This window comes from Cupressus sempervirens, chromosome 11 (assembly GCF_028749045.1).
Source record: "Cupressus sempervirens isolate cs-2001-9-10 chromosome 11, ASM2874904v1, whole genome shotgun sequence".
NCBI classification, from domain to species: domain Eukaryota; kingdom Viridiplantae; phylum Streptophyta; class Pinopsida; order Cupressales; family Cupressaceae; genus Cupressus; species Cupressus sempervirens.
This window is the reverse complement of record NC_143128.1, coordinates 481,909,147-481,923,208: the sequence shown is the minus strand read 5'-3', so window position 1 is coordinate 481,923,208 and position 14,062 is coordinate 481,909,147. Positions and strand designations below refer to the sequence as shown.

Below are 14,062 nucleotides of genomic sequence, written 5' to 3'. Positions count from 1 at the left end.
AAATTGTGTGAATGTTCTTATGGTATTTTATGTTTATATTTATGTAAAGTTATTTTGACCTATGATAGTAACCTACTAAGTTAAGGTATTGTATGATCTAATGGGTGCATGCATGTTAAGGTTTTATGGATATGGATCTAATTAGCACTAAAAAGTTTATCTTTACATCTAGACCTTGGATAACTGATTCCCCCCTCTCAATTATTCTAAAGAGTTCCAACAACTTCCTTGTGATCATCAAAACTAGACTTGATATGCTCTTCCTCAATAATGTAGCTTGACTTCTTTCCTTTGGCTTTGTAATCCATGTTCTTCCAATGCTTGAAATATTTCTTATCATTTATATAATTTCTAATAGACTTACTTCTATTAGGACATTTAGCAACAAAGTGACCAACCTCATTACATTTGAAATAGATCAAGAGTAGTTTACCTTTACCTCTTAACAATCTTCTTGAAATTAATGCTTCAAGACCATCCAGTTTATCTTTAGTTTTAGACTCATTTTATTCCTTACCTTTATTCTCCTTCTTTAAATTATTGATGGATAGTGAATAATTAAATGCATTTTTTATTGTAACCATATTGTTACCATATTTTGTCAACTCAAATGTAGTCAACTGACCAACTAAACTATCAAGTGTTAGATCATTTTTAGGCATAGCTCTTACTTCTTGAATTATAAAAACTTTAATAACATAAATAGGTAGAATAATTTTGAGAACCTTACTTACAATTTTAGAATGCATGATAGTTCCTCCAAGAGCTCTAGTTATACTTAGAAAATCATTGATTTGGTTCAAATATTATGAAAAATTCTTACCTTATTTTATTCTCATGTCATCATACTAACCTCTAAGAATTTCAACTTTGTCTCTTCTTAAATTATCATCTCCTCCACATATAATTTTTAGTTTATCCCACATTTTATTAGCATTAGCATAGCTCTTAATATCACAAAATTTAGCATCATTGATAGCAGATGCAATCTCAATCATCAAACTATTATGATTCCTCTTTTGATTAATTTTCTCCATAGTTAGGGGACTAATAGGTGTAGTATATCCATTCTCCAACTAATGTGTGACATATCTCCAATACCAAAAAGATGTATCTTCATTTGGTCTTTCCATGATTAGAATTTCTCCTTGTTAAATCTTGGTACCTCTCTCTTATACATCTTTGATCTTTAGCTCAAGTTCCTTTAAAATCCTTTCTTGAAGCACTTAGCTTTGATACCAAATTGTTAGATAACTAAGAGGAAGGGGGGGGGGGGGGGGGGGGGGGGGGGTGGTTGAATCAGTTATATCCAATTATCACACAGTCCCTTTAAACACTCTAGTAAAAATAAAATATTATTAACTTCAAAAATAATCACTCAGTATACACATTAATCAACTCTATCAAGCACTTCAATCCAAGCTATTAACTTTTTGTTCTGTGCATTATCAACTGCCAGTAAACTTTCATTTTCATTTATTACCTATTGATTATTTAGTTATTACCAAGTTGCACTAAACTATAAAAAAATAGAAAAGAACTTGCAGCACAAATAATATTCACACATTTTATACCATGATTTCAATGTGGAAACCCTGTAATGGGAAAAAACACCTAGGACTAACAAACCAAAAAGTTTCACTCTCCTGAAGTGAGCTCTTCTAGGATCCAACCTTGTTAAAGGTTACTTACCTACTATTAATGTGACCTTGTTAAAGGATTTCACCAAAATATCATTTAGACCTTATTACTCCTTGTGCTATACCAAAGAGTGGTTCTATTTAAAGGACTTGAAAACACCACATCTACTCAATGTTACCATATAGGATTTCATAGACTTGTTAGGTCCACTTGGTTCTTCTAAGATTTTCTACTGCAATGGTTAAATAGTAATAATATAAATGATCTATTAAGAATAGAGACTACCTTATCATGTTTCTATGTTTGTTCTTCACTCTTTCTCTATCTGATCTCTCTTGGATATCCTTTCACTTTGTACTTTGACTTGGTTGATTAACACCTTCTCTTTCTCCTTCCACTACTCGGTTCACTTGGCTCAACAATCTTCTTTCACCTTCTTCAACTTCCTATTCACAACAAATTAATACTGAAGCAACCAAAAAACACTACCCAACAATCTAAAATTTCCTTTGTCTCCTCCTTAAATAGTCATCTCTATGCTTCTAAATTCTTCCATTTTTTCCACTTAATCATACTCATTGATCTTAGGTTTATATGAGATTTCCAGATTCAAAACTTTGTATAATAAATCTAGATGAAAAAATATAACTTATACAGATTTGAGTCCATCCTTATCCTCCTTCAATATCCATCATCAAACCCTTTTGGAATTTTCCAAATCATTGATTTTGTAACAAACTTTGACATCAACCTTTTAATGAATGGGATGCTGGGGTGATGAATAACTAGAATATTAAGAATATGATTTTGAATACTAAAGATCCCAACCCTAGGGAAAGTACTAGATGGGATTGCCCTCTAACTAATTGGTTCAAAATTAACTTCGATGGGGCCTCAAAAGGGAACCTGGGCATTGCTGGTTGTGGAGTGATGATTAGAAATTCTAACGGTGACTTTGTTGGTGGTATGGTAATACCTTTGGGTCATCAAACCAATCATGTTGCTAAAGCCTCTGCTGCACTTTATGGTCTTTGTAGACACTAAAAATTGTCCCGAATGACTTTATTAATTTAAATTAATAATAGTCACATTCTTCTACTTATTTAATTAAAATTATTTTAATTAAATAGGTCCATTTTTGGCCTAAGTATTTAAATTTAATTTAAATACTTCCTAGCCTTAATGTGTTAAATTTCATTTAATTTAATTTTTATCCTAATCTATAAGCCTAAGAGTATGTGTACTCTTATGAGTTGTCATCATAAGGGTTTGCATTTCTTTTTAAGCACATGGTGTCTACAACCTGAGAACTTTCTACACACATGTGCCACCTCATCATTTTATCCTCCCAACTAAGGATATGAGATAAGGAGATAAGGTGCTTAATTGTTAATCCTTATCCTTATCCTTATCTTCTAGATACCCTCTAGATGTTTCCTGACAGTCTTTAAATAGAAGCTTTGTCTCACGCATTGCAGATAGAGGATTATTGGATTGCATTGACACGCCGTCGCTTTGAGTCTAGAATCACCACATTGAGAGCTTGCATTATAGGTACATTTCCATATGGAGTTCATAGGCTGCATCTTAGTGATTTGATAGTTGGTGAGATTTACATTTTGTATTGCATCTTAGTTTTTGTTGTGCATGCATATTTAGTTTACATTCTAGTTTTAGTTTTCATTTTAGTTATAGCTTGCATCTCTAGATAGTTTTCATAATTTCATGTTCATTGCATCATAGAATACCTTTGAGTGTGACTTCCTCCATAGTCATATCTTGAAAGTATTCTTCTTTTCATATAGTCTAGGATCATATTGCACATTCAATTTGCACTCACACTCACATTTGCACCTCCACACAAGGGATTTACTTATTGTTGTGTTTGTGAGAGCATACCAAACATACCCTCCATCAGAGATACACCAACAATGGCTACACATAGCTGCCCTTGTTGAATATTAGAGGTGGTTGGAATTTTGGTTTGTTGGTTGCTTTTGTGAATTTCTTTTAAACTAGCTTGATTCCTTAGGCTTTCAGCAATTTGTACATTTTTCCAGCACACATTTTGGCATGCCCGGTGGGACCCACGTCCCTGATCTCACTTCAGAATTTTGCTAATACAATTTTTTATAGTTTGAATTAGTGTTTTGTCATCTCTGATAGTCACAGTGTTGTCTGCATTGCGCATCTATGCATATCAACATCTCCGCAGATCAGCATCTCCGAGAAGAAGCGTTTGCGTCGCCGCCAAAAAAATTAGGTTCTTTTCTTTTTGCGTATGCGTATTATTTATTCTATCATCTGCGTTAGGGCTTTGTCGTCTGCGCTTATTTCTCTATTTTTTCCGCTCTGTGATCTGTCGTCTGCGATCCGAAATTGGTGTCTCTTCTTTTCATTTTAGCGTCTGCGCTCTGCATTTTAGCATCTGCACTCTGCATTTTGGCGTCTGCGCTTTGTAGTTTGGCATCTGCGTTCTACACTCTGGCGTCTGCGCTCTGCAGTTTGTCTTCATTTTTTAGTGTCTCTAATTATTAGCGTCTACGACTGTTGTGGTTTAAACTAACGGTTAATAGTTTTTCTTGAGCATTTGGTGAGTTTGCAGGTCGAGGATTTATGTTAGAGGACAAACTAGAGGGCAAAAGACTTGGTCACATTTGAAATTGGAGCGTTTGAAATGGGTACATTTAGTATAGAGCACATTTGGATTTGGGCCTTAAAATGAAATCACATCTAAAGCCTTAAGGAAAATTAACTTCATTTCAGCATTTTCATTTTCAACATTTTCTTTTAAGTATTTTATTTTCTGCTATTTAAAGTTGGAAAGAACCTTGTATGCTCTAAACATGTGTGTCTTCAATTAGAGTAGCAAACTTAAATTTTTGTGGATAACGAACAAGTTTCTTTTAAACCCCAAGTCCACTTACGTATTCTCTCCCCTCGTGCTTTTGGGCAACCTTGGGTGCACAAGAAATAAGTGGATTTGTTTTTCATTTTATTAGGGGGCCTGCTTGGGGGTTTCATCACCCCTTGGGATGACCTCAACTCCAGCGTTTTGGCGGAGTATAAAAATCGGGAGGTGAATCGAAAGACACCTCTCTTGGAAGTGTAAATATTGTCACTCTTGGCTAAGCCCCAAAGAACTTTATACCTTTGGGAAGTGAAGGAGGAGATTGGGTTACCATTTCCCCCCAGCTGCATGGCAGTATTTCCTTTCATGTATAGAATTGGGCCTCACGTACCTAGTTTATATCAAGGATGGCATTTAGCTAAGCCTTGTACAGCCTAGTATCAGCCTTATTAGGATTGTTGTTGTGTTTGGTGTGTTTGTTCAAATAATCAAAAAAAAAAAAAATAAATAAAAATAAAACAAAACAAAAACTTCAAACAAGCCAAAAAATGAGTGAAATTGTGAGGGAACCTTTGTAGTAAGATAGTTTAGGTGAGGTCTCTTTGACTCACAGTCATCTTTTGGAAGTTTTTGCATTAGAGTCATGTTTGGAGTTTTGGTTGAGTCTATTTTTGATGTCAAAAGGTTTGAGTCTTATTTTGTTCTTGCCATGACCAAAAAAGTCAACCAAACCAAGCATAAGAAAGTGAAACTGTCCAAACCCCCTGTCTACAAAGAAAGGAAGAGACTAACCCACGGTGACAAACAATTCAGCTACGTGATCAAGGACATTCAAAAAGAGGAAGCTAGGCAAGACCGCTACGATAGGATCACCTATAATGGAAAACTTTGGAACTGGTCTGCTTTCCCAGGTGTAAACCCAAGGTTCTTATTTCCCATAAACGAAAATTGAATCAACCATATAAGTGGACATCATACATTCATCTTTCTTATTCATTTCCATTTCTTCCATCTTCAAACTTTCTTCTAAGAGAGCTAAAAACCTAAAAACATCTTTTTATCGTGACATTAGACCTTACATCCATAAGAAAACACCTTATCCTAATCACATTCTCTTATTTGGGACCACAAGTCAGTCTCCAAATAGCAAGAAATCCATTTAGTGTCCTATCTTGCCTACAAGATCATATTTGACTATCTTTGGTAAGAGAAAGATACTCAAGTTTTACTTATTTGGGATCACAAGTCAATCTCCAAATAGTAAGCAGTCCACTCAATACCTTACCTTGCTTATTTGGGACCACAAGTCAGTCTCCAAATAGTAAGTGATCCATTTGGTGTCTTATCTTGCCTACAAGATCATATTTGACTATCTTTGGTAAGGAAAGAATACTATTATCTTTCAATATCATTTTTTTTGCTAAACTAAGGTCTCTTGTTCAAATTTGGGTAGTTGACCCACTGATCATCTAAGGTTAAGAGCTCTCATTTTCATTTTCTATTTCTCTCATAAGCCTTCATTCATCATTTGGCCATTCTTGTATGGTAAAAACATGATCAGGAAGGTTTACATTCAACCCCAAAACACATTTGTGGGAATCAACAAAGCAATCAGAAATGGAGAATCTTCCTCCCTCAGCTGCAACGTCATTAGGGGATGTGCTTCCCTCTAATCTGAATCTTGGTATGCCTAGTATCCAAGAGCCACAACAACCTTTTCATAATAGCAATCCAGGTGATAATTAGGAAGAAGTATACCAAGATGAAGACCCTATTGATTTTGGTGATATTTCTAGTGAGGTTAAGACCTTCCTTGCAGACCCTTATAATGTAGAGATAATGGAGAAATCCATTAAGGAAAACAAGACCGATATATTCTTAAATCTGATCAAGGATGGTATTAACGTTCCTACAAGTTTTGATGAGAACATCCTATTTACTCAAGTCAAGAAAGGTGGTGCTCCCTTAGCACCTAGTTCAAGTGCAATGCCAACATCAAGCAAAGGAAAAGGACCTACGGTGACAACTAGTGCAATCCCCACATCTAGCACTTTACCACAACCAATGCTTCAAACCAACCCTGAAATCTTTCAACAATTCATCAATGCTCTATCCAGTCTTGCCACATATGCTAATGCTCCACAAAACATCTCAACAACTTCAAATTTAGGAGGACTTGGTATTAGTCAAGCACCAACTCAACCAATGGTCATTTCTACACAGCCTACACCTTCACCTTAGTTGCATGTGCCTACGACCATGGTAACAACATTGGCACCAAATGCAACGAGTGCATATCGACAGGGTGGTTCAAGTGGAGCAACCCCACCACCCCAGCAATCACCAGCACAAACAAACTCTGAAGTAACACATCTCACTCAAATGATTCATGAACTACGAAATGAGGTGTGCAGCACAAACAATAAAGGGGTAAAACACTTGTCTCTTGATGAGATTTGTCCTTTTGATAAATCTATTCTTGTTACTCCATTCTCGGTTGGTTTTGAGATTCCAAAGTTTGACAAATATATGGGAAAAACATGCCCTGTCGCACATGTAAGGGAGTTCTATATTTTGTGTCAAGAGGTGGCATACAGTGATGATTACCTTAAGAGACTCTTCCCACAAAGTCTTGGAGGCCCTGCATTTGAGTGGTTCATAAATCTGCCTAAGGAGTCTCATACTACCTTCGATCAATTGGCAAATAAGTTCATAGCACAATACTCTTACAACACGGACAATCAGGTTTCATTAAGTGACTTGTGTAATACTAAGCAATGAAATGGAGAAACTTTTGCCAATTTCTTGCAAAGATGGAGACATCTTGCTAGTCGTATGCCATACAAAATTGAGGACTCTCATCTTTTAGATATGTTCATCAAAAATTTGATACCTGAAATGTCCTTTCACTTGAAAATGGCGAGTTCTGAGGACTTTCCTACTCTAATCAAAAAGGGTAAAAACATTGAAAGTGGACTTTTAGAAAAAGGCACCATCAAACATTATAGTTCTTCATCTGCCCATAATGAATCGAATAATGATAACAAGCCTAGATCATGGTCTAAGAATAGGGGTGTTACACACGATGGTGTTACGGATGTCAAAAGCCTTCGAGGAGGTAGCAACAATAATTACCGCAACCGTAACAACAATAACTCAAATCAAGACAACCAGGGTAATCAGCAAACTCGATTCTTTCCGCGTAACAATTACAATTGTGATTATGATCGAAATAGGACATTCACCAATTTCCGTGAACCATTGGAAGCCATCTTTCAAAAGGTGGTAGATCATAACTTGATGGTGTTTCCTAATACACGTCCTTTTGATGAAAATCAACCAAAACCTAGGTGGTATCAGGAAAATGAATATTGCAAATACCATCGTGTCAAAGGACATGATACCAATAAGTGTTTCAAACTCAAAGTGTTTATCCAAAACCTTGTTGATAATGGAGAAATTGAGGTGGAAGGAGGTCCTTCCTCTAAGAATGCTAAGTTGAAAATATTTCAAAAGCCATTTCCCGATCACAACGATGGTAACAATAATACAAATCAAGCCTCCACATCAAATGCTATACCTTATGATTACTCTACTAACCACATATCGGGGTTTGACTCCTTGTGTGGTAAAATAGATACCAATGATATATGTGGTTTTGACTCCTTGTGTGGTCACATCGAAAGGGTAGACACTCATGTGAATACCCTTGTCTTACAAGTAGCTGATTGTGATGTAACCACTCGACGTGGAAGACTCACTTTGCAAGTACCTACTCCTAATAATAGTAATTCACCAGCTCCACACGTGCCTGCTGCACTGTCCACTTCACAAAGGCCCGCTTCATGCTATGATGTATTATCCCAACTACGTAAGACTCCTGCACAAATATCCATCCTTGAGCTTCTTACCACCTCGCCTGTACATAAGGAAATCTTGGAAAAGGCCCTTTTAGAGTCCCATGTCCTTGATAATATTAATGCCACCCAATTCACTGCCATGATTGGAAACCTTGCCGCTCAACAACATTTGGTCTTTACAGATAAAGATTTCCAAGCTCCCAATCCCAACCATAATATGTCGCTCCATATCAAAGTCCTTATACAACGACATAAAATAAAAAGAGTCCTCATAGACAATGGATCCGGTCTAAATCTTTGTACATTAAAGATGATTCGTTTCCTGGGACTTCCAGAGGATCTCCTTGATTCTAGCAAAAGAATTACTATAAAGGCATATGATGAAAGGGAAAGGGAATCAAAAGGAGTTATTATGTTGCCTCTCAAAGTTGGACCAGCCATTATCAATACTGAATGTCATGTCCTAGATTTAGATTTTCCATATAACATCTTGCTTGGTAGACCATGGATACACACTCTCAAAGCAGTGCCTTCCACATATCACCAATGTTTGAAATTCTCGCACCAAGGATGAGAAGTTACAATTCCAGGGGATCCTACACCTTTTGAATTTTGTAGAATATTGGAAGGTAATCCGGTAAATCTTTGTCCCATAAGTGAGTTTTCTGCGGCCATACCTAAGCCTCTTGTCATTAAAGAAACTGCTTCCCATACAGTACCAAAAGCAGCCCATGAGAGTTCAAATTCCTGTAAAGGAAAAGAGAAAGTTGAAGATGTTAAAGTTAACACTACAGGGAAAAAGACCACCTTTACTAACTTGGGAATGGGAGAGTATAAGTTCGAAAATGCCTTGTGTGTGGGACAATTACCACTTTTCCCTCGTTCCCTTGGAAAGCCTTCACAATTGCCATCCTCTACTAATAAGGACACTATGCAAGGTAACAAAATGACATTTGAACATTGGGGTTCCCTTAGTGATGAACACATGGAAGATAATATTTTGGATTGGTTATATTATGATGGCAAAGACGAACCTGTGGAGTTTCCTAAGGATAAATATGTCAAAGCACTTCCCATTGTTGAAAGCATGGGATATCATGGTACTGGTCTTGGCCCAAATGAAAATGGAATTAGAAAACCCCTAGAAGCTAATGTCTATCCTAAAAGATGTGGCTTGGGTTCCCTCAAACCTAAGGTTTCCTTTGCTGACAACTATTTGGCCGAATCTAAATTTGAGACTGAAGAGGAGGAATTCTTCGAAGTGCCTTTCCAATACGTTGAAGATGATCTAAACAATCGTGTCCATACCATTATTGTAAATGACCTTTCATCCGTTGATCTACCTCTCACTAACCCTGACATGATAGACTGGGACCTTCAAGATACGCCACCAAGTTTGGACATTTGTAAGTCTGATGAGGCAGTGATGGCACTCTTTGGCCTTAAGAATCTTCCAGATTACGAGCATGAGATCCAATATGATGAAAAAGCCTACTTTGGTAGCCAAATCAACTCTGTTAGTCACAAAAATGAAAAAGAAAATAAAAATAAAAAAATCAAAGAAACATCCTCTAGTGAAAACCCTTCTGGGGCACTTTTGGATGAGGAAAAAGATAAAATAAAGGATGCATCTTCTGGTGAAAACCTTGTAGAGGCGCCAAAAGAGGGAGAGTTGAATTTTCCATTCAGATCCTTGCCGCCAGAAAAGTCATCCATTTTGAATGAAGACACTATTGCAATAAACTTGGTAACAGATGATAATCCACAGATTACCTACATTGCTGCCACCTTGAGTCCTGAAGAACAAAAAGCTATGACAATATTCTTGAAAAAAGGAAAGATCAACTTTGCTTGGACCTATAAGGATATGCTTGGATTGGATACAGATTTAGTGGTACATCATTTGATAGTTGATCCCAAAATCAAACCAGTAAAACAAAAGTTGTGTAAAATGCATCCTAAGGTAGCACTTCTAGTCAAGGCAGAATTACAAAAGATGCTAGAAGAAAAGTTCATTCGACCCATTGACTATCCTGAGTGGATCTCTAATATTGTTCCTATAGGAAAAGTGTCTGGGGGCATTTGTGTTTGTTTTGATTTTTGAGACTTAAATCTCGCATGTCCTAAGGATGATTTTCCACTACCCAACATAGACATCATAGTGGATTTGACAGCTGGACATGAGATGTTGTCTTTGATGGATGGATTTTTTGGTTATAACCAAATCAAGATTGCAGAAGAAGATCAACATAAGACGACATTTATCATGCCTTGGGGAACCTTTTGTTATCAAGTCATGCCCTTTGGTTTTGAAAAATGCCGGTGCCACATATCAGCGTGCGATGACTACCATATTCCATGATCTTCTACACATCATAATGGAGGACTATGTTGATGAAATTTTAGGAAAATCCAAGACTAGAGAAGCCCACATTGATGTCCCTACTACTATTTTTGAAAGATTGGAGAAGTACAAAGTGCGCCTTAATCCAAAAAAGTGTGTATTTGGGGTCAAATCTGGCAAATTATTAGGTTACATTGTATCTAGAAGAGGAATTGAGGTAGACCCTACAAAAGTAAAGGCCATCATGGATATGCCTCCTCCTTCCACATTAAGAGAGCTTCACAGTTTTCAAGGAAGATTACAATCAATCAGAAGATTTGTGTCACAGCTAGCTGATAAAGTTCATCCCCTTCAGCATTTACTTCATAAAGGAAATTAGTTTCAATGGGATTTCTTGTGCCAAAAAGCATTTGAACAAATCAAGGCATATTTGACTAATCCTCCAGTCTTAGTCCCTCCAGTAGCAGGATGACCATTGATCTTGTACATTTCAGCTACTTCAGTTGCCTTAGGAGCACTCCTGGCACATTTAGATGATAATGGAAAGGAACAAGCCATATATTACCTCAGTCGAACACTAGTTGGTTATGAGCTGAATTACACTCCTATTGAAAAAGCATGTTTGGCCGTGGTCTTTTGTACACAAAAACTATGCCATTATATGCTTAATCATACTACATTTCTCATCGCCAAAATTGATCCACTCAAATACCTATTGTCAAAAGCTGCCCTCACTGGTCGAGTAGCAAAGTGGGTCTTAATCCTAAGTGAATTTGACATTGTGTATAAGGATTGTAAAGCTATTAAGGGACAAGTAATCGTGGATCAGTTAGCTGAAGCACCTCTTCCAGGCAGTCATCCTATTGTGGTAGACTTTCCAGATGATACCATTATGACTAAAGCCTCTTGTGTATCATGGAAACTATTTTTTGATGGATCCTTCACACAAAAAGGATCGAGGGCAGGAGTTTTGTTTGTAACGCCACAAGGGGATTTAATTCCTAAGTCCCACAAAATTTCATTCCCTTGCACAAATAACATAGCTGAGTATGAAGCATTAGTGATAGGAATGCGTCAAGCCATTAAATGGAATATTAAGAATCTTCTTGTCTTTGGAGACTCACAACTGGTTATCAAACAAGTGACTGATGAATATCACACCAAAGATGAGAAATTGTTGCCCTACCGCCGAATAGTTGAGAATCTTAAGCAACACTTTACAGAAATTGTCTTTCAGCAAGTTCTAAGGGCTAACAATAAAATAGCAGATGCCATGGCCACTATTACTTCTATGATTGCCATGCCAGAATATAGTCCAAAATGTGAGTTTCTCGTTGAGAATCTTGTTACTCCTGCTTATGAGCAGAATGATTCTGAAGTGGTGTGCGAGATTGTTGGTCCTGAGTCTCCATGGTATGTCGATATCTTTGCTTATCTACATCATAAAACTATTCCCATAGCCCTCACTCCAAACCAAAGTAAGATCTTTATTCGCCAAGCCGCTCGCTATACCATTATAGGTGATACCCTTTTTCGGAAACACTTTGATGGAACCCTCCTTCGATGTCTCAATTCAGATGAAGCCAAAATGACGTTAGAAGAGGTTCACCAAGGGATTTGTGGTGCCCACTCTAGTGGCTTTATGTTAGCGAAAAAGCTTCTTAGGACAGGTTATTATTGGCCCACTATGGAGGCAGATGCATATCATTTTGTGAAAAGATGTATCCCTTGTCAGCAGCATGGCGATTTGATACATGCTCCCGCCCAAGACTTGCAACCTACCATCACACCATGGCCCTTTTCCCGCTGGGGATTTGATCTTGTTGGTCAAGTGTATCCTAATTCTTCTAATGGCCACAAGTATATTATTACTGCAACTGAGTATTTCACGAAATGGGTTGAAGCCATTCCCTTAACCTACATCACCGGCAAGAAAATTGCTAAATTTATCCTAAACTATATTATTTGCCGCTTTGGTATACCTCAAGATATTATCACTGATAATGGAACCCCTTTTAAAAACCAAGAGGTAGCCACGTTATGCCAGAAATTTGGAATAACCCATCATTTCTCCACCAAATACTACCCTCAAGACAATGGCCAAGCTGAAGCCACAAATAAAACCCTCCTGAAAATCCTAAAGAAAACTATTGATGTAGCTGGCTGTAATTGGCATCTCCAGATTGCTCCCGCACTTTGGGCATATCGAACCTCCATTCGCACCCCCACAGGAGCCACTCCATTCTCCCTCGTCTATGGTTTTGAATCCATTTTACCCATTGAGATTGAGTTACCCTCCCTTAGAGTCTCTGTACAAAACCTCATATCCGATGAAGAATATCGAGTTGCTCACTTACAAGAGTTGGCACTCCTTGATGAGAGACGCCTCTGCGCCCTTAACCACTTCTGCGTGTATCAACATCGCCTCCAACTACAATATAATAAGAGGGTTCAGCCGAGAGAATTTGAAGTGGGTGATCTAGTGCTACAACATAATATGAGGAATCTCTAGAACCATGAAAAGAAAGGAAAATTTGAGGCAAATTGGCTAGGTCCATTCGTTGTTACAGCCAAATATGGTTCTTGGGCATATCAGATTGCTACACCTGAGGGGGATCCGCTCCCTGAACTTGTAAATATTCAGCATCTCAAGCACTTTTATGCTTGAGCATTTGTAAATCTTGTACAGTCTTTAAAAGTCCTGAAAAAATCCAAAAAATAAAAATAAAATAAAAAAAATTCAAACCATTCCTTTCATGTCCTACCATTATTCCCTTTTCCATTTGTGCAGAGTACTACTTAGTCTTTCGCTTGTTGCTCAATCCAACAAAAGACCTCTTGTCTGCGAGGCCTCATTTTCATTTCCATTCTAGCATGTTTCCTGTCAAATGGTTGTTTAATCGCATTCTGTTGCACACTCTTACGATAGTGACCACACTTAGATACACATAAAATCACCTTTTGGAGGCTTAATGATTCGGGAAGTTCGTTCATTTCACAAACCCCTGTCAGAATCACACAATCATATTCTCATAAAACACTTGATTCCACATTTCCCCATAGGTTGAGTCCTTCCTGTAGGCGACATGGGGACTTTCACTTTTTCAGACTTAAGGCTCTTGGCAGGAACTGTGAGATAAATGACTACTTGGTCATGAGGTTTCTTTTGTTTGGTTTGTTGTATTTTCTTTATGTCTTTTATGGTTTTACTGTGTGTATGTCTCGAATATTAATGCCTGCCGCAATGGGGGCAATTACGCAAAGGATTTTTAACATTTATGCTTCTATAGCATATAATGTATACACTCTTTTGCAAAATAAAAATAATGGTGTGCTCTCCACATAAACACAACTGAATCCCTTGAT

At 37.3% G+C, this 14,062-nt stretch overlaps 1 pseudogene; it reads right to left on the bottom strand.

The window, feature by feature from the left end:
* Positions 1 to 9,263, bottom strand: part of LOC149530478 (calmodulin-binding protein 60 B-like) — a 43,103-nt pseudogene extending 33,840 nt beyond the window's left edge.
* Between the last annotated feature and the right edge of the window lie 4,799 nt (positions 9,264 to 14,062).